The sequence below is a fragment of the Pristis pectinata genome, chromosome 4 (assembly GCF_009764475.1).
Source record: "Pristis pectinata isolate sPriPec2 chromosome 4, sPriPec2.1.pri, whole genome shotgun sequence".
Classification (NCBI taxonomy): domain Eukaryota; kingdom Metazoa; phylum Chordata; class Chondrichthyes; order Rhinopristiformes; family Pristidae; genus Pristis; species Pristis pectinata.
The window spans coordinates 43074935-43097123 of NC_067408.1; the positions used below are offsets into that span (position 1 = coordinate 43074935).

Sequence of the window (22189 nt, forward strand, 5' to 3'; positions counted from 1 at the left end):
TGGTAAGATGGGGTCAAACATACACTTGAGTGTTGGCGTCAGTGGGAGGTTGGATGTATGGAAGGACATGGAACCATGCTGTGGGCCAGGATAGGTTTGTGGAAATTTTTCTGGGGGGGGGAAGCTGCAGCAGGTTTCAATTACCACATTATTAGGGACCTGAAGAAATTGGCATCAAGGAGGATGGAATTGTAATCAAAGCTGCTGAAAGTGGAAAGTCTGGAACTTCACCTGCATGATTAAGATCACACCAAAGTTGTCATCCTCTATGAAGTCAGCCGGTGCGTGACTGCATGACATCTTTGATACAAAGATGATGTGCAGCTGGAAGAGTTGGGTGAAATTTCAGTAGTGTGATTTGACCCAGAACTAGTTGCAACTGTGTTCTTTAAAACTAAGTGTATTTCCTTTCCTGATGCATTGTGCTGAAAAGAGGAGCAGCATGTGACTGAATTTGTAATCCAGGCCTTGTGCAAGAAGATAGAAGTAGGCAGTTCTTAAATGCTGAAGCAGGCCTCCCACCTCCAGTTAAATCCTGCTCTTCTAGCCACTGCCATTCTTGTGTGCACCCCATTTGAGGTCACCGTGCATGCCCATGGCACATGTCACACACACAGGATCCAGATTGAATTTTTGGAACTACAATGTTCGTGCATGAGGTCACTAGATAAAATTCACTCATATAATCTTACAGGCAGGATAAGTGCATATTTTGTTTTTGCTTTGAAAACTATCTACTCCGCCTATGGGATGATAATGAATTAGACTTAGGAACATGGAATTTAATGCAGTTCTGCATGGTTTGTTTTGATGTCATTGGCTGGAGTTCACCTGCTTAAATAGAGGCAACTTGCAGCAGACAGCCTTTTGACATGGTGCACGTGTAAGATAAGATATCTCTATTAGTCACATGTACATCGAAACACACAGTGAAATGCATCTTTTGCGTAGAATGTTCTGGGGGGCAGCCCGCAAGTGTCTCCACTCTTCTGGCGCCAACAATAGCGTGCCCACAGCTCCTAACCTGCACGTCTTTGGAATGTAGGAGGAAACCAGAGCACCCGAAGGAAACCCACGCGGACACAGGGAGAATGTAAAAGCTCCTTGCAGACAGCAGCCGGAATCATGGCGACACTTGCGGGCTGCCCCCAGAGCACTTTATGCAAAAGATGCACTTCACTGTGTGTTTCGATGTACTTGTGACTAATAAAGAAATCTTGATCTTAATTGAACCCAGGTCACTGGCGCTTTAATGCTGCTACGCTACTGTGCTTTCCATAATGCCGCCATGTAGTAATGATATATTTAGTTAAATTAATGTCAAATTTATTAAGGTTTCAGAAATGGCCTGGATGTTCTCTGACCATTATCATTTCAATAAGCCACCGTATATGATCGAGCTCACTCATGTTTGTGAAATTATGTAAACCAATCGGGTTGCACGGTTTTTCAATGTGCTCCAGAGCTGGTTGTTGCAATATTTTTATGTAGCAAATCATTGATTTCTTTTGTTGTTTCTTTCTATGTAATGTTTGTATTTATTCCCTCTTCTTGGCAAGAATAACATACTCTCATTGTTATGAGGTATAAAGTGCTTGCAGCTACTTAGAAAAGATTGCAGTGTCAATAGAAGATGAGGTGATTGGCTTTTTTCTAAAGCCAATTTTGGGTATCTCATTTCATTGTCCTTCAGTTTCAGTAAGGTTTCATCATTGCCATTTTCTCAATCTCCACATGAAATTGTTAACTTAAAATTTCCACAATCTGCATGACCAATTTTTGCCTGAATTTTTGAGGAAGGTGTTGTCGTTAGGTTAGCTCATTAAAATCCAACCGATTATAGCATGTGGTAAAACGTGTTTAGCACGGTGAATCACAAAATAAAGGTATTGATTTCTGTTAGTAGGACACCAGATAGATTAAAAAGTAATCCTTCTACCTCCTGAATTTATAACAAGTACACATTATTGTTGTTCCCTGCACACATTCTTGGTACTAAGTGCAGTTATGTGTAGTGACCATTACACTATGTAATTCAAAACCAAAATAATACACAAAAAATAATCTTGGCAGAGAGTGAGGTATAAAGAGGGGTCTGTAAAAGCAATCTCCAGTCAGAATAATGGAGAACAGAGGGTAGATTTTCAAATGTTCTCTGCAACATTGTCTGTCTAGAAATCACCTGCTTTTCACTTCCATTGAAATCTGAACTTGGGTGGTTTATAAAATAGTGGCTGATTTATAATGACAGCTTTACACCTGTGCAGCAAGTTGCAAATCCCACTTCTTTGCATTAAGTTGCTTTGGTTTGTTCAGTTGTTTATGGAAATGGGCATGCTGTTCAATCACTCCGTGGTTGTGGAAGCAATGGACACCTGATTATCCAGTGGCTGGTTTGCAGGTTAACATAGCAAAGAGGTAAAAAAATATTCTGGGCTTTTAGATTTAACTCTGCTGACCTCAGCAGGCCCTGTAACTGGAAGAAGCACCTGAACTTTAACTACCTCCTCTGGTTACAGTGGATGGACTTGAGCCATGGCCAACACCTGGGAAGTTTTCAGGTGGTTACTGTTGAGTGTTTCGGATGGGTGGAGGGGGGGGGGGGGGGAATTGTATTCATGAAGTGCCAGTGTTTAGGCTCTGCAATTTGCTCTTGGTCTTCAACTTTGGGTCAGAAGGTTCCCATTACACTTGGGACATGTGAGCTTCCTCAGGACATCCATCATGCAGTGTGGACAGAAGAAGGTGTTACTGTCCTTGTTGGTACTCCCCTACACCCTATCCCTCCACCCCCAGAGCTGTGGCAGCTTACTACGGGTTCCTGAAGGCTTTTGGGATGGTTGGATGCCTTGCAGCAAAGCTGCACTGGTAAGGCTCAGCTGAGGGATCAGCCACTGTCACTGGCTGCTGTTCCCACCATTCTTCCAGCAGTTTGTTTATGCTCCAGAGATGAGGGACTTTATAGTGATGTCCCTGTAATGCAGGAAGCTGTGAGGGTATTTAAAATCTTGAGGGATATAGACTGTGGAGACAGAAACCATTCCCATTGCCTGAAGAATTGGGGAGTCCTTCAGAAGACACAGAATGAAGGTGATCAGCAATGGAGCAAAAGAGAGGCACAGAAAGGCACTTCTATAATGTGAGTGGTTAGAGTCTGTAGTGCACTGCCAGAGATATTAGTGGAGGCAGATTCAATCATATTGAGTTATGGAGTACAACTATAAATAATTGTGGTTTCAAGTTGAATTCCATACCCTTAATGTTTGCTTAAAGCTTCATATTTAGCACCTTGAGCCCAGAAAGTGGTTAGAATGCAGAATTGGGAGTAATTGAGGCAAATAGCCTTGATCTATTTAAGAGGAATATGGGAACATGCACGAGAGGAAAAGCCACAGAGAAACACCACGGGGTCGGCTGAAATATGCTCTGTGGAACATGAACACTTGCACAGATCGCATAATTTCTTTCTGTGCTGGAAAAATCCATCTGACTATCTGAACTGTGACTGAACCAGAATTCTTCTTCCCCTCCACATAACTTGCTTCAGTAGAACTGAATTTCAGAAACTAAGTACAACACAGAGCAGCCACTGCATCAGCCATTTAGCATAAGCCACAGAGGATGACATTTTACTCTTCCAACTCCCTTTTCTTGCCTTTCATGATTTTAAACACTTCTGTCATATTTTCTCATGGTCTGCACATTTCCTATAAACACAATTTCTTTAGTATTTTTCATGTTTATTTTATCCCAGTGAATCCATGCTATATGGTACCTAAATCTTCAAAAGGCTTCCTGCACTGTGGTGTGCAAGCTATTTGAACTAAGCTTTGACATATTTAATATTTTAACCATATAGTTATTCAATCATTTTACTCCCCCTCACTAAGGGCATATTTCAATTCTGGTTTTCCATCCTATCACAATCAATGAGGAAAATGTTACGTGGGGTGAATTTAGCCGAAAGCTGTATTTTAACTGTCATGACTCTATGTTGATGCGTCCTGTATTGCAGCATCACGCTAATGGAATTTTCAATAATGTTTTGGGAAAATCAAAATGAAGACTGGATTTTTCACTAACAGGCTGTTCTTCACACAGTTAAACTTTCAAAAATGTAACAACTCCAATGCTGTGTTTATTTTCAGTGTGGTGTTCTCTACAGCTGCTCCTCAGTTGTTCTCTGTGCCTTCACCAGCTATCTAATTGGTGTTCTTCAAGAGGAATCCAATTGCTGATCAATGGGCACTACCTGACCAGTTAATGCTGAGTTTGGGCGTCTACTTCACTTTAATATGCAACTTAAAAATAATGAATTAAGACATTTTTAATGCACTTTTGCCATTTTAGCTTAGAAATTGGTCCATTTGTCCATTTTTATGAGTAAACTGTGCATTAAAAAAAATCTGTTTTACGCGTACCTTGGCTTGACTACACCCATTTCCCATGAAGTCCTACCCAACAGGATATTGAACCAGAACTTCTGGCTATGATTTGCCCCAGAGTGGTTGTTTGATGAATAAAGTGCATAAACTATGAACAGCATTTCTCATTCCTAATAAAACAAGGATCAAACTCTACTCCGTGTCACCTACCAACAGTGAACTTAAAGTGAGTAAGCTGGGCCATCGATAACGTGCTCTATGGTGGACAGACCTGACTGAACACTGGACTGTGTGTCTGGAGAAAGTGTCTGCAGGCCAAACTGCTTACAAGAGTGTATCACTACAGAGATCAATGCAGTGGGCCCTGCCTGAATTATGAGTTCCATGGTCTGGGGACTTGACCACAGACCCTAAAAATATGTTCCCCCACCTTCCTCCATTCTCACCATGGCAGCCTTGTGCCACTGTTGGCTGCTGAGCAGAGTGTACTTTAAAGCACTGATTCACTTCCTAGAAATCAGTGCAGGAATCACACAGCAGTTGCAGTCATCAGGAAACATGCAGGCAATGTTTTCATAAAGGAAAATGGATGCAAATTACCCAAATTACTTTCTAAATTAAATTTCACCAAATTACTCTTTTTTTTCCAGGTCCTTCAATTTGCCTTGGTGCTAAACTCAGCACCTACAAAGCAAAACAAAAGGGATATTCCAACTTCTAGACACCTGTCCCTGCACATTTAAAAAAAATTGTTTTTCTGAATAATTTATGAGCCAGGAGATGTAGGGACAGAAATTCCTATTTATTTGTTAATGCTAAGTGTGCAGGAGATTATGGTCTGCTGGTTATACAATCCTCCATCGAACTCTTGCTGTGTTAAACTCTTGTGACCAATTATGAATCTCTCACTGTGTTTCTTAGTTGATAATGTCTTGCAGGAGTAGACCAGTTCTTGTTGGAAAATAGAATACCAGAGGTTTTTATTTATCCTTTTGCACTAGTGTTAACCATTGCTCTGTAGCATTTTCATTGTAGCAAACTAATCCAAATGGATAAAGGCCACGCCAACATTGTCAAGGTTATATGCTTTGGAATATCCCTCTGAATGTTTCCACCTCTCTAACTCAATCTTCCCTTAAGATGCTCCTTAAAAACTCTACTTCCATAACCAAGCTTTTGGTCATCTCCTTTGAGTGGCAAGGTGTCAAATTTTCCTATGAAAGACCTTAGATGTTTTACTATTTTAAATATGTCATATAAATAAAGTTGGTATTGTTCAGCAAGAAGTCATGCTCTGGAGCTATGGTAGGAAACAAGATTGTTTTAAATTTATGTGGGTCATGACCAGGGTTTATAGTGACTGAATAAATTCCACTCTATCATTTTTGTTTATTACCTGCTGCTTTTACTGGGACAGAAATCTATTCTTCCTCACTGTACATTTGTGCTTCTCTGAGACCCAACTCTTTTTTTTAAGGTAGCAGTGTAAAGGGAAGAGTCTGACTTGGTATTGGTTTATTATTGTCAGTTGTACCGAGGTACAGTGGTAAAACTTGTCTTGCATACCATTTGTACAGATCAATTCATTGCACAGTGCATTGAGGTAGTGCAGGGTAAAAACACTTCCCAGCAATCAGTGCAGGAATTTACTTCGTGGAGAAAACAGAGATATTAATGCTCTTTAATATAACACTTCTAGTAATGCTGATGTAGTCTTAGCTCAGCCTGGTAAAGTCAATTTGGAGGCAAGTTCAGGACAAACTAACATCACAAAGAGCAGAGAATCACAAAGGATGCTGTACATATTTCCAGGACTTTTGTCTTTATATCTGACATTGTTCTCTCATATTTCACTCAAAATTGGGAGACCGAAAAACATGACAGTATTATTCAAATGAAAAAAGGAATAATAGTGTGTAGGACCATGTAATTATAAATTGGCTTTGAAGTCCCTGTTAGAATTCAAACCTCCAATTCATTTATTTACTACACTCCAGGTGATTAATACTAATATGCATTTATATAAAATGTAACCAAACCAAAACATCTCAATGTTCCATGTAGTTAATTACTTTGAAACTTAATGACCATTGTTCTGTATGGTAAACTAATACTAAGTCTCAGGGGAAAACTTAAGAAATGGAAGCTAGAGTAGGACATTTTGGCCCTACGTGCCTGCTCTGCCATTCAATATGATCATGGCAGATCTTTTATCTCAGTGTTACTTTTTCACACTACACATGTATCCCTTGATTCTTATTTCTAAAAAGAAATCTACTGATCTGTCTTGAATATAGTCCATGGCAATGCCTCCATAGACCTCTACTGTAGAGAAATCCAAAGATTCACCACCTGGCTGAAAAAAATTCTTCTAATTTCAGTCCTGAGTAGTCGACCCTTTATTTTGAGACTGTGACCCCCTAGTTCTAGATACCCCAGCCAGTGGAAAAATTATCCCTGCATCTACTCTATCAAGTCCCATAGGAATTTTGTAAGTTTCTGGATGAGAGAATACACACCACATCTCTTTGGTCTCTTTTCTGTAGGAGAAACCAAACACTGCTGACCCCACCCCCTCCATCCCAGGAGTCAATTACTGTTCTCCCTCTATCACAAACATTTGCTCCCTTATGTAGGAAGACCAGACTGACACACAAGTGCAGTCTCACTGTCCTTTATTACTGTAGTATGTCTTCCTTATGAACTCAAATTCCCTCATAGTAAAGGCCAATAAATCATTTGTCTTCCTAATTTATTACTGTACTTGTATGTTAACTTTGCAATTTGTGTACAAGGTCACTTGGGTCAATCTGAACATTGAGACCTTTCAGTTACTGACGTTTAAAAAAATATTTTGTTTTTTTTCAACCAAAGTGGATAACCTTACATTTTTCCACATTTTACTCCATCTGCCATGTCCTTTTCTATGTATTTAGCTCTGAAAGCCTTCCTGCATTCTGTTCACAACCCACACTGTCATCCAGTTTTACATCATCGGTAAGCTTAAATATATGGCACAATCCATACCGGCATATTACCCTGTGGTCTAATTTTGTTTAATCACTTGTGTGGCACCTTATTGGAGGCCTTCCGAAAGTCCAAATGTACTGCATCCACTAGTTTTCCCTCTCATCTATTTAGCTAGTTACAATCTCAAAACTTCAACAGATTTATTAAATGTGATTTCCCTTTCACAGATCCATGCTGACTTTGCCCAATCTCATTATTTTCTAAGTGCCCTGGTACCGTCATCTTGTAGGTTCTAGTATTTTCTCTATGAATGATGTTAGGCAAACTAGTTTATAGTTCCCTGTTTTCCCCTTTCTCCTTTCTTAAATAGCAGGGTTCCACTTGCAACCTTCTAATCTGTTAGAGCCATTCTAGAAAAAAATGTTGATTCATTATATCCACAGCCACCTCTTTCAAAATCTTGATGGATGCAGGTCTTTTGGTTGGTTGTGAGGATTACTTGGCAGTCAGTCCAATTTCTCTAATAAAAAAAAATTAGTGAAGCTAATTTCTTTCAGCTCAATCAGTCTAGATCTGTAAACCTCCATTTCTGGAAGATTTTCTTTTGTGAAGACAAATACAAAATATTTGTTTAATTTCTGCCATTTCCTTATCCCTAGTGTAACTTCTATCACAGTCTGCAAGGTACCCACATAACTTTTGCTAATGTTTCCCTTTTTGCATATCTAGAAACTTTGTCACTTCCCTTTTTATTGTTTCACATTAGGTTACTCTTGTATTCTAGTTTTTATCAATTTCCTCTCCATTTGCTGAGTTCCTCAGGCTCGCTGCTCTTTTTGCCAACAGTATACTTTTGATCTAATATACTTTCTAATGTCCCTGAAAGGGATATGCATTTGGTGCAAACTATGCACTTATTCTTTAAATGTTAGGCCTTATTTATTGTCATACTTTAATATAGTGTCCTAACCTATCTCAGCTACCTTGCATTTCATACCTCTATAGTTTGCTTTGTCTGGATTTAAGACATTGGTTTCAAATTGAAATGAATAACTTTTCATCTTGATATAAAATTCTATCACATTACAATTGCCCTTCCCTTAACACCCCTTAAGTACCAAATCATAATTAACTCTTTCTTATTGTATGTAGTAGATCTGACGTGGTCTATTTCCTTGTCAGTTCCTCGCATGCTTGTCTAGGAAAGCATCTCCCTTATTTAATCCTTGTACAATCCGTGTGACTATAATAGTGTGGAGGCCACTATAATAGAAGCATGGATTCATAGAGTCACACAGCACAGAAACAGGCATGGTTGGCTTGCCCAGTCAATGTGTGGACTAATATTCCCTGTGAATATTGTACTACTCTTGTTACATGTGCTTCTAATTTCCTGATATATACCATGCCTTGTGTTATCATCACTGTAGACAGTTACCGCAGATAGTTACAGTTGGCCCACAGACAATTCCCACCAATTGTTTTCTACCCTTTGCTGTTTCTTAGCACCATCCAACCTGATTCTACATGCTGATCTTCTGAGCTGTAATCCTTTCTCCCTACTCATTATATCCCATTCTTTATTATCAGGACTATTTAATCTCCTTTTAAAGAGCTTTCCTTTTTATCTGTTTACAACTTATTCCCCTCGTTAACTGTAAATGGAGGTGTATCATTATGTCTACATGCTCTGTCACATCCTGTCATGGTCTGGTTATCATTACCTCTTTTGCTTCCTCCCACCATCCCCTGTTCTTTTTCTTCAACTTTCTGAATTTCCTCTCCAGAGAATATTCTCACTCCTCCCCCACAGTTCCATCATTTTCTACAGCAGTTACAGGAACGCGAGGATAACCCAGTTTATAGATGTTGACGTGCCTTGTTGAAGCTAAGCTGGCAATAAATTCTCCGTAAATCTTGAATCCATTGAAATGAATTAAGGACTTGTGTTTTCGCTATCATAATGAGTTATGAATTCCTCTGAACGCTATAACCTTATTATTGCACTGTTCTTACTCTGACTACAGTCATGCCAGGGATATAATGAATCACTAAGTGGTGGAGAGCTGCTAAGACATTTGCACCTTGTGTATTCCACTTTTTCGAACTGCACTGCACATGTGTACATATTACATGTATGTGTCATATATTTACAAACACCACAGTGCTCTCCTCTCTTTAAAAGAAAGTGTGATTCACATGTTCACATTAGTTACAGCTCAAGCTCCTCTGCAGGTTTCCTGAGGCTCTTATCGTATAGAAACATGTGTCATTAGCATTGAATCTACTACTTGACCTGAGGATATCATTTCATGACTCATTTCAGAAGAATTTTGTCATTTCTTCCACAGCTCCCATTGAATCAACTTCTGGAATACATTCACATAACTCTCCCAATATTCTCTTTTAGTCTCTGGCTGGAATTAAATGATTTAGAAGTACATTTATAATCCTGCCTTTTATTTTCACAAGATACTGTATCTCTTTATGCTACATACTTCAGCTACTACTCCATCATCCCGAAGTCAGATTTGATAGTTGGTGTTAACTTTACTATGCTGTTTAAAATTACTCTTTCTTTAGTTTGGGTTGTGATCTAATTTCTGTTTCAACTGCCTCTCTTCCACTCTCTGTTCAAGATTTAGTTGAACAAAGCTCAATTTTTTTTGCACACTCCTGTGCATTAGTAACTCATCAGGAATTACAACCTGTTGCAAAATGTGGCATGTTCTGTAGCAAAAAGTTTGATCAATGTTTTCTTTAGTGCTTCTTTGACAATTCTCAGTAATCTCTCTGCTGCATTCTTTGATGCCGGCTGATATGGTGAAATAAGTCTCTGCTTAATATCGTACTGTTTTATAAAATGCTCAAAAAGAAATGAATGAAACTGAGACTAACTCTGTTGGTAAGCTAGGACATGAGAAACTGGACCTCAATTCTTTGATAGTACACTATTGCAGCAGAAGACCCAACATGTTGCACTTTGAGAGAGACAAGAGACTGCAGATGCTGTAATCTGGAGCAAAAATCAAACTGCTGGAGGAATTCGGGCGGGGGGGGGTTGGGGGAGCTGCGTGGGAGGTTCAGGCAGCATCTGTGGAGGCAGAGACCAATCTCAACCTGAAATATCAACCATCCCTCTGAGTTCCTCTGACCTCTGCTGAGCAGTTTCTTTTGTATATGACACTTTGATCCATTTTGAGTGACTATCAGTGAGTACTTAAGTTGTTTATCCCCTTCCCTCAATTAATCAGTGTATATTCTTTGGATACGTCTTGTTGGCCATTTCCAATTCTGAAAAGATGTCTTCACTCTGCAACCCAAAGTGTTTGTTTCCTTGTTTTCACAATTGTTCCACTTTTTTTTGACTGGTTACAATTCATTTGCATCTACTTTTAGCCCAAGAAAAACACTTGTCCTCTACACGTTTGTTTCTTTTGGGTTTTACATTGTCTTCTTGCAGTTGCCTGAACACTTCTAATATTCAAAGATTTTCTTCCAGGGTACTTGTGGCCATTGGCACTTTTTCCTGATTGCATAGATGACGACCTCAATCCTTTGGTATTTTAACTATAATAGCTTGGAAAATATTTAGACATGATTTCACACTAAAAGTTAATTTTGTGTACGAATTCAGGCCCTTGTGTGTACTATCAATTATTGTTGACTTTCCTTATCTACACTCAGGTATTTGTCTGTGACAGCTGGGTGAAAACTGTCTCCTGCCAACATCACACCTAGGTCCTGTGAGGTGTTTTTTTTATCACGTGTACTTTTTATCATTAACTGTCTGGGTGAAATATCACTTTGTAGTCACCACATAGTTGAATAGTCTTGTTTGCTTGGGGCACTAATACAATTGTTGTTGCCCAATCACTCATCTCATCTTCATTAGAACTCTGTTTAATTCTAATTCATCTCCATCTGGTTTTTCAATGTATTTGGCACAGGTCAAGGTTTATAGACGCATGGTTTTGCACCAGGCTTTGTACAAATACAGCTGTTACAACATGTAATGCCCATGTAGAAATCCTTAAACATTTCTGCATATTTTCCCTGTAGTATGACTGATTTTTGAAGCATCCATTTTGAACTTGTCTTTCCGCTCTACCTTTAATTCCCTGACCCAATCTTTGCCCATCAATGTTGATTGATTTTAATGTCATTAGCTATAACCATTGGTAGCAATACACACAAAATGCTGGAGGAACTCAGCAGGTCAGGCAGCATCTATGGAAGGAAATAAACAGTCGATGTTTCGTGTTGAGACCCTTCATCAGGATTGGACCTCCAGTCAGACATCTAGTCCTGATGAAGGGTCTTGACCTGAAACGTCAACTGTTTATTTCCCTCCATAGATGCTGCCTGACCTGCTGAGTTCCTCCAGCATTTTGTGTGTATTGCTCCAGATTCCAGCATCTGCAGAATCTCTTGTGACAACCATTGGTAGTTCTATTTGTTGACTCCTTTGCCTTGCTAACCATTTCATTGGGCCCACACTCCTTCAATATTTCCACCTGAATATGTTTAAATTCTCTGTACTCAGTTGAATTTGCCTGTATATATAGTCTTACTCATAACTGAGCAATCTGCAGCTGACCACCAAAGTACAGACCATTAAATCATACCTTTTGACTTGAACTCCTGCTGCTTTCTAACACGGCTCCTGGTGGTGTAAATGCCATGTAAATCCAATTCACACAGGCTTCAGTGTTGTGTAGACATCTTCTCTGTGGCTTTTTACTGTGAATTCTTCCCTTCTGTGAAGAAATCACACCATTGAGTCCCTTTGGCTAACAATCCTGTTTTAAGACTTGCAAACTTAGGATATCTGCACTTTGTTTTTTGACAGTTAAACCTTTTTTTGCCATTTTGAATTGACATGGGTATGGTGGATGGCTTGCATTACATTTATAGCACCATTTTACACTGGTCTTGCTCACTTGCTTCAGTTTCTGCTTTGGAACTCCAGTCTTCACTACTGCTCTGTGACTTTGAACTGCCATTGGATTTGTACTTCTCATTAGACAAGATACTTTAGCACTTCTCCATTCCATTTCCATTATTGTCACAATTTTGCACTTAAAGCCAATGTGTGATTTCATGTGTTTGATAATTTTGATCAAACTTACTCATCAATTAAAACCACAAGTGAACTTGTCATGTGGCACATAACCCAAAAGGTTGCAGTGCTGTGCCAGGTCATTCAATGAGACGATGTCCTTGCTGACTGTCTCACCTGACTTTTGATTCCTAGTTCCAAATTTGTAGCTCTTTATGATTTTTGATTCTTTTCCTCCAGTTCACTTAATAAAACATTCTTTGCAGGGCATCTAACACTTTGCTAATGTAGAATATGCTTTGGAACCCACTTTGGTTAACAGAATAACTTGTCTGACAAAAGGTCATGAAGCATTATCTCTATTTCTCTCTCCACAGATGTTTCCTGACCTGCTGCATATTTCCAGCATTTTCTGTTTTTATAACAGAATAGTTGACTTGCTCTCCTGTTTAGCACAGGTACATTCTCACCATCAATGTAATTTTCAACTATTCATTTGCTCCAAAAATATTTCCTATTTTCTCTAAAAAAAAATTTCCTTCTTGCTCTATGTATGAGCTGCGACTCACACACCAGATCCTATACCCCACGGCTTCTGTTTAAACCAGCTGGAGTTTGAGAAGCCCTTCATCATTCTGATCCTTTTCTTGCCAAGACTTATGACGTTGCACCAGAATGGGTAAATTTCATGCCACTTCATTGTCTATTTAGTTTAATAGATGCACCCTTTGATTTATTTAATTGCCTGCAATGCCAGCCGCAATGCAACACCTGTGTTCTTTTATCTTTTGGGCACTATCTGGTTTTGATGCAAGCAAACAGTCATTCTGCTCAGCTGAACCATATTCTTGCACCCTTGCTGTTCTTCACAAGGAGTGTGCCAATCCTTGTCCAAAGTATTCAACAAGGAGCCTCAAGCTGTTTCCTCTTTCCTGAGGAGAGTTTGTCCTGTATCCTCTCCCTACCCACATTTGCTAGTCCTCACTCGGGGACAGCTGTTGCCTGTGCTCAGCAATGCCTCAGACTACCTCTGGTCACCAACACTGTTGGCTCAGGACAGTCTTTTGTTTTGCATGAAGCCCAGTGCTTTTTCCTTCACACAAGCTCCGTTCTTTATATTTTCCTTGCCAATTTGTAATGTATGTGCAAGTTATTTTTCTAACTGCTTGTAATGAATCACCAAGGCACATGGAGAGTTCCTAAAGCATTTGCACTGTGTTTAGTTCACCTTCTGCAACAAAATCGTAGTAATGTCACAATCACAACTTACTAGAACATGATAACCCAGTCTATGAAAAATTGTTTTATATTTCTAATAAAATTGTAAGCTTTTGTTTAATAAGGCAAACAGCAAAGGAGAAATTTTCACAACAAATGTCCAACAATGGTATGAGAGATTCTTAAACTTGTCACTGGAGCAAACTGTTTCCAGTGGGTACCCTTCCTCAATATCCAGTGCTAAAGAAGGAAGGACAAATTAAACAAAGCCAAGGAAAATGTGATTTCTTCCCCTCCTTGAACATTCCCTTTCATCTGGGATGGTAATGGCCAACAATTTGAATCAAGTCATGTTGTGGTTTCTTACATTTATCAAGCAGTATTCATAGAAAATAATATTCCCCTGGAGAGTTAACATTTTTTGTAATGTATTTGAATTTAATAACCATGAAAAGCCTTTTCTTTTAAAGTATATGAAATCTAAATGGATGTAAGTTCAGAATTGTGACAAACCAAACAGCTTTGAAGGCTCAATCAATGGTCTTTTCCTGTGCTAAACATTGTATTTTGAATTAAATCTTGTTTCTGGACAGAATAGCCCCGATTAATTTTACTTGGCGCTAGATAGAAGCAGGAGGGCGCGGCTGTGGAGAGGAAACCAGAAATCCTGAGACTGTGAAATTCAACAACAGGGCCTCATGAAGTTTTTCTTTCATTCACCAATGGCAGATTGCTGGTCTAACCAAACTGCCAGATGCAGTAAACGATGGTAACGGTGGACTGTTGCTAACAATGGGGAAAGGTGAGGGAAAGTTTGAGGAAGAGCTGGTGTATTGGTATTGGTTTATTATTGTCACTTGCACCGAGGTACAGTGAAAAACTTGTCTTACAAACCGATCTTACAGGTCAATTCATTACACAGTGCAGTTACTTCAAGTTAGTACAGCGTGCATTGATGTAGTACAGGTAAAAAAAAAGTACAGAGTAAAGTGTCACAGCTACAGAAAGTGCAGTGCAATAAGGTGCAAAGTCACAACAAGGTAGATCGTGAGGTCATGAGGTCATAGGTCATAGTCCTGTAATAAGAGATTGGAAATTTGGATGGGAGAGAAAGCTAAGTATTGGCTATTCCTGACAGTGAGAAGAGAAAATGTTTGGTGCGAGGTTCTCCTGACTAATGTGCTTTTAAAAGGATTTTTCAGCTTGAGTTTAAATGTGTAACTCCACTCTGATCTTTCTACTCATGGAGAGGTTAATTTCAACCGGCTTTCTTTCAGGTGACCTACTTTAGAGTTTATTTTCACTGGCTGCTCTAAATTGCACGCACTCTCATACTGGAATGGGAGACTGGCATGCTGCCATGCATTACAGACATGAATGATACCACACTGCCACACAGGATGTTATCTTGAATGCCATGTTGTACAATAGAGATATTATGCAGAGTGAACTACCAGAAATATTGAAGATTATCTAGGTGCCTTGGAACCAGAAAATGGAACACATGCCTTCAAATCTGGTTCGGGACAACTGAGGATGTTTGTTCAGTTTGAGGCCTATTGCAGTACTACTTGTAAACCCTCTTTTCCCTGGGCTGGCACAAAGCCAGTTTGAGCTCTTCTGATACTGCTGAGGTCCTCCAGCTTCCCTCAAATGACATGCAGTGTTCTTTTTATTATTAACATAGAATTATGCAGTGTTGTTTTTCCCATTTAGAGTCATGTAGCACAGAAACAGCCCTGTAACCTAACTGGTCTGTGCCAGTGATTTTGCACCCCCAGGCCTCTTCCATTTAATTTCACCTAACTCTCTCGGCATCTTTTCTTTTCTTTGTGCACATATCTATCTTCCCCTTGACTGAAATGCCATGTGATAGATTCTCATCTCCAATCACTTTACCTGTAATTTGCATTAAATTCTGTCATTTTGATACCAGCACCACAAAGTAGAAACTGAGCAAATTACAACTTTTGTCTTGGCTGATCTTTGCTTACAGTTACACCTCCTCTACCCCACTTCAACTAAACTCATTAACATTTCCCTGGGACTTCTGAATTCTTCCTTGTATTTACTAGTGACCATCTTATCTATATGGCCTTAGCTTTGGATTCCCTCACAATTAAAGATCCTTTCTCTAAGCTGAAAACAGAAAATGCTGGAAATACTCAGCAGGTCAAGCCATCTCTGTGGTAAAGGAAATAATGTTTCAAGTTGAAACCCCTTTGTCAGAATTGGGCAAATTGATTTTCATATTAAATTCTTTCATTAATTTAAAACTATTAAGCTATCCCTGTCCTTTTTTTAATCTATGGAAAGGATCTCTAGTTCTGCTTTTTCTGGTAGTTGGTATAATTTTTGTAAAACTGTTTGTACCTGTTCCAGTACCCTTATATCCTATCTCAGTAATAAGGAAGCCAGAACTCTGCAAAACTGAATTGCCTGGTACCCCAAAACACAATGCAACGTGATTCAATTTTTAAGCTGTCAAGTTTTATCTAGCTTAATGTCATAAAGTCATACCACACAGAAACAGGCCCTTTGGCTCTCCAAGTCCATGCTGACCATCAAGTACCTACCTAAACTAATTACAATTGTTGTCATTGGCTTAAAAGAAATTGGTGGGTGATTTGACATATATTTCATCTAAAGATAATCTGAATACCTGTGAAGTATATTAATGCTTTGGTTGCTGTAAATGACATTGATTGATTCATGGACATTACAGCACTTAAAGAGGTCATTCTGCTTGTCACGTCTGCAATTAAGTATTTTTGAAACATGAGCCACTTGATTTAATCCTATTTTCCTGTTTATTCACATTACTTTAGACATTCTTTCCCAAGCAGGCAGCTAATTTTCTTTTAAAATAGTTTATGCACAAAATAGTTTGTAGCAAATAATTCCACATTGGATCAATAAGGTGGCTCAGTTCTTGTAGGCAGCCATTTTTTGGCAATAAATACTGGATAGTCACTGATGGGCAGATCCCACGAATGAGGAAAAAATGGGTCCCTCATCGTAATCTCACATATCACTGAAGACCCAAATCATCTCAGATTTGGCAAAAAGTTAGATTGTTTCAGGTATTACATCATAATTCTAACCTAATCTTCAATAAGATGGTAATGAACTTCTACCTCAGCCCGTGTTGACTTATTCCTTAGCATGACCCCATTTAAACACCGGAAATATTTTGCAATCCCAAAGTGGTGCAATTATGCACTACAATGCCTGTTTATGGTCTATTATACTGTTAATAAATATACCAATATAAATTTTTGTTCAATAGATAAATGCTAGGAGTAAATCAGTTACCCTGCCAATTGAAAAAAAATTAATATTGCGCTGCTAAGCACCTTTGTGACCCCAGTTTTTTTATCTTTGCATTCCCAAAGTGGGTTGCAACCACGAAGCTGGGGCTCTACTGCAGCTAATCCAATGCTTTTATGTTCTTCATGTGATGGATTTCTCAACATATCATCTAGGGCTAAAATAATCACATGTTCCAATGAAATATTACATCTAAAATATCTTCTCTGCCCTTGCCACAGATTAACAGACCTGCTAAGGAGTCCCAAGATTTTCAGTTTTACTTTTAACATTTGCGCTTTATACTTATTTTCTGTATCCTAATATATAAAATCAAGGAAGCATTTTACCTTTATGACTTTATCTACATGTGCTGCCAATTTTAATGGTCAAAGTAGTAGCACTCCAAGATTTTTCTCCTCATCAGCATAAAATGAACATAGAGTAATTCCACCACAGGTGTCTTGATGCCTGTGCACTGAGCAGCAATTCAGGGACTCTTGTTTTAGGCTGAGCAAGGCAAAGAATAAAATGGGATTATTGTAGGTTCAGTGTAAATAGCTGCTTGGTGGGTGGCACAAACTTTGTGGATTGAAGGACCTTCTTCTGTGCTGTAAGACCGTGAATCTACAACAAACTTGTTCACCACATGGCTAATGCCCTGTTTTTGTGGTTCTGCTGACGTAAGTGTCAGCATTTGTTGTCATTATATTGAATCTGAGAGCATGATCTGGGGCCAGAGATGTATTTGCACAACTCCAAACAAAACAGTGCTGTACAGTTGAAAATTGCGTTAACATGGAGCACAGCAATTTTGTGCACATTTCTGAGTGCCTTGGCAGCCTTTCAGAAAATTTGTTTCCTCATTTTTCAGTAGGATTTTCATTCTCCTGAGCACTTGATTCTGACATAAAATTCTGCAAAATTTATGTTAACAGACGAACAACATGCAAAATTCATCTGTAGTGGGATTTTTAAGCTTGCTGGCCCAGAGAAACAAGACTTCTTTCACAGAACAACAAGCTTCTATTAAACCCATTTCCCCCGAACCTGTGCTATTTAAAGGACCAACACTCAGATTGCATTCTTTGCTCTAACTGAGATCTGTGTCCTCTGAAACCTCAAATACAACTTCATGTACATCTTGGAGATGCAATAGACTGCAGATGCTGGAATCTGGAGCAAAACAAAATTACTGGAGGAACCAGCATTTCCCCAGTTCTCTGGGTCCCCAGATCTCTGAACTGCCCACAATCTCCCAATCAGGTACAATAACTACAACAACAGTTGTGGATCCCAAGAGTTGAATGACAGTTTCCTGGACAACAGTATCAGCCTCATGAAGGATTATGTCCTTGTTCAGCACCTGCTGTATTTGCATTGGTTGTTCTGATTAAACAATGAAATTTTAATTTTGAAGGGAAGGACGTAATGAGATCTATGACCTCATTTGGTAAACACAGCTTCATCTAGCTGTAACCTGTGCACAACTGCAGCATTCTGTCTGTCTTAAGAAGTCACCATTGTAGTGCCTCATTCACTCTGATCAGTTTTCATAAGACTATCATTTCCTTCTAGCTTATCCAGTTCCCTCTCAACTTGACTCATTAGAGAGTATAGAACCGATCAGGGCTTGCAACAAACCAGCTTTGCCTCTGGTTTGATACAAATGTTGTAAGTGATAGCTAGTGCAATGAAAACCATTGGCTGAAATGGTCTCAGCAGTGTACTTCAGACTTGGTTAATGGGTTTGGACTTTGTACCAGCTCTCTTACTGCAGAGTGCAGCTACACCAGTTGCTTTTGGTGATCAAAATTTGATGACACGGTAGCATAGTGGTTAGTGTAATGCTATTGCAGTGCCAGTGATCAGGGTTCAATTCCCACCGCTGTCTGCAAGGAGTTTGTATGTTCTCCCTGTGACTGCATGGGTTTACTCCGAGTGCTCTGATTTCCTCCCACATTCCAAAGACATACTGGTTAGTAGGTTAACATAGGTGTAATTGGGTGGCATGGGCTCGTTGGGCTGGAAGGGCCTGTTACTGTGCTGTATAAATAAAGTTGTTTTTAAAAAAGTTTTCCAAAAAAAACCCTCTAACATTCTTGCATGCCACTTCCATCAACAGCAATCTTGCATGAAAGTTTGAACCTTGAATGTTGGGTTTTGCATGTTCAAGAGCTTTGAATGACTTTGTTTGTCTGCCAGTCCACACACAAAGCAGTTGTGGAAGGTGCAATCCAAAAGGCACTAAAATTGCAATGCAAGGATAAGTCCCCTTTAATTATCTCACCCTGCTTTGGAATCTTCACCTCCAAACTTGTAGCTTTTATATACTTCCGACAGCTTCGGATTAACATAATCTTCCAGTCTCAGCACAGCATCTATAAACAAGACATCTTTCTCCTTGCATGGTTCAACTGCTTCACACTATCTCCATTAGGAATATTGCTTTCTTTAATTTAACAAAATGCATCATTTTGGGCCTTCACAACATCACCACCGCACCCCCCCCCCCACCCCCAAATCTCTGAGATACTATTCGCTTTAAACAACATGTCCAGTCATTTAATATAGGCAATGAATGCTGCTTTAGCTTAGTCATACATGCCCACACTCCCAATAAAGCTTGCCAGGGCACCTATGTTGTCTCAATCCTATACAATAGTGATGAGTGATGCTGCTAATCTCGGTGAGTGCAATGATAAGTCAACACTGTGGTCTTTGCCACCATGGTTTGCAGTTCTATAGGCTCTCACCTGTTAACCAAAAGCCTTGGACAAGTAAGATCCTATGCAAGTGCTTGCAAAAGAATACATAAAAAATCAGCTTTAGTATTCACAACTCAAAACTTGCCAAGCTAGTCATCAATGTTCTTGTTGCCAACTTGTAATGTATTGAGACACACCAAATATATATCTAAGATCATAAACTTTTGTTTGCAACACAGCATATTAACTATCCACACATTGAGTCTCTAAGCTATTGGTACAAACCCTATATATCTGTGAAACTGTTTGAAAAGCAGGCACTGCATATGACACCGCCGTCCAATAGATCACAATTTTAGCACACATGCTTGAAGATGTATTACAACCAAGGGGGAACTCCACTGCTTCAACCTGCTTCACCAGTGCCCAGTATTCTGGCAGCAATCATCTTTTGATTCTGCATCAATCTGCTACAACAATAATATCTGTGTCAGCACACCAAACCAATGAGTGACAATAGCCCTCTATGGGATAGCTGATGGCTCTGGTGTGTCGCCAACAGACAAATGGAGTGTATCTGTTCAACAGACATCACACTGTAACGTAGAATGTGATGGAGCATACAACTGCATGTCAAGGCAACACCTGCACTGCCTGGACCACTCTGGAAAAGCCTGCAGTATTCAACAGAGTGGGCACTGTGATTTGTGGTAGTCCACTGCGTACTGCACCTCCTCCCAACATGGGGATTCAAGAAACAGTTTGTGCAAGCTCCAAGACACACAGCACTACTGCAGCTGTAATGAACCTTCCCTTTAAGGTGCTGTGTGCAGGCATTCAACGATATGGTTAGCACTGCTGCACATGAGAATCATGTACATTACCGGACACCACCACATTTTTCAGCATTTGTTATCCTTTTAACTTCTCTTTGTATTTGATACACACAATGTGACATTTGTAATACATAGGCTATGTTTTTTGTTATGTAGATGCAAGTTATTATAGTAAAATCAATTATCCTTATGCAACCTCAACTAAATCATCATGCTATGAAATTCACATAAAATTTGAAACAGAATAGCCTTGTGCATTGTTAGTCTTGGTATTTTTCCTTTCTTTTGTTTTTCTTTCATTTTCACACTTCCCACTTCATTAAAGTGTAGCAATAATAATTGTGTTTTTACGCTTTGGTGATGGTCTTCATTTCCTGACAAATTTGTATTGTGAAGATACTTGGTGTGGAAAATTTATTCTTGTGACCTTTCCCTTTATTTGACTGTGGAGGGTATTTGCCCAATAATTCAGATATTCAGGAGACAGCCTTTCTCAGGCCAGTGGCACATGATCTCACGCACCATCAGAATTTATTTCAAGTTGTTTCCAAGAGGAAGTATATTTTTTGTAAGACAAAGAAATATACTATTTATAAATTAAAGAATCTGTCTTGCCTGTTAGTATTCAGCAAATGTTGCCATGGAGATGAATGTTCTTTGGTTAATACTCTATGTTCCAGGCATTTCTATCTCTGTTAAGGTCAAGACATAATGTTCTTAATTGGTGAAGAGTATCACTGTAATTTATAAAGTTTACAGGGCACCAGAGTGGTCCAGCAATTAATGCTGCTGCCTTATAGCTCCAGGGACCCGGGTTCCATCCAGACCTTGGGTACTGTCTGCATGGAGTTTGTATATTCTTGCTGTGACCATATGGGTTTCCTCCTGGTGCTCCAGTTTTATCTTGCATCCAAAAGAGATGCTGGTAGGTTAAATGGCTACTGTTAATTACCTCTTAGTGTAGGTAAGTGACAAAAGAACCAAAGGCGAGTTGATGGTCGTGTGAGAGACCATCAATTACTTTCTCGTTCAATATTTTGCACTGGCTCGCATCATCCCAGACTTTTTTCTTATGCAAGGCAGAATGAAAAGTTATGGTCAGTACTAATTATTTGTTCTTTATTTGACAAGTTGGAGTAAATGCTGCCAAGAACAAATATCTTATCTACTTTAGATTCTGGAAAGTTACTTTCAAAACAAGTTCTTTTCTGATTATCTCTAATAATTGTTGCACATCCTCCTCCAGGATGCTTTTAATTTTACTTCTGCAATAACTTATGTGAATTAATTATTTAGCAGCTGCCCCATACCTTTACGCACAATAAATAGAATCACTTTTTTTTCTTTTTCAAACAATCCTGTTTTTTTCCAATTATTCTTTTCCTGTTGATATTCCTATTTGCTTTTATATTATCTTCTAGCCTTTAGCTTTTTAGCTCCATCAATCCTGCCTGCCCACTCCATGTTTTTTCCTTAACTGTCATCTATGTAAACTAACAAAAGGGACCAGTTACATTTTAAAGCGTTAACAGAGTGGTTATGATACAACTGTGTGGCTTGTTAGCCATTTCAGAAGGCAGCTAAGAGTCAACTTCTTTGCTCTGGATCTGTAGTCAGACCATGCAAGGATGGTAGATTTCCTACTCTGGATGACGTTAGTGAGCCAGATGAGTTTTTAAAGACCATTGGTAGTTTTGTATC

At 39.1% G+C, this 22189-nt stretch overlaps 2 protein-coding genes across 7 annotated transcripts in view; one reads left to right on the forward strand and one right to left on the reverse strand.

The window, feature by feature from the left end:
• Positions 1-22189, forward strand: part of ccnjl (cyclin J-like) — a 441915-nt gene that overhangs the window by 184159 nt on the left and 235567 nt on the right. The gene's annotated exons all lie outside the window — the stretch shown is intronic.
• Positions 1-22189, reverse strand: part of LOC127569262 (gastrotropin-like) — a 176650-nt gene that overhangs the window by 81672 nt on the left and 72789 nt on the right. For 5 of the 6 annotated variants that reach the window (XM_052013730.1, XM_052013731.1, XM_052013728.1 and 2 more), the window contains one exon: positions 11984-12115. The exons of the other annotated variant lie outside the window; for it this stretch is intronic. The gene's annotated coding sequence lies outside the window, so the exon portion shown is untranslated. The remainder of the gene's footprint in view (positions 1-11983; positions 12116-22189) is intronic. 6 annotated transcript variants of the gene reach the window in all.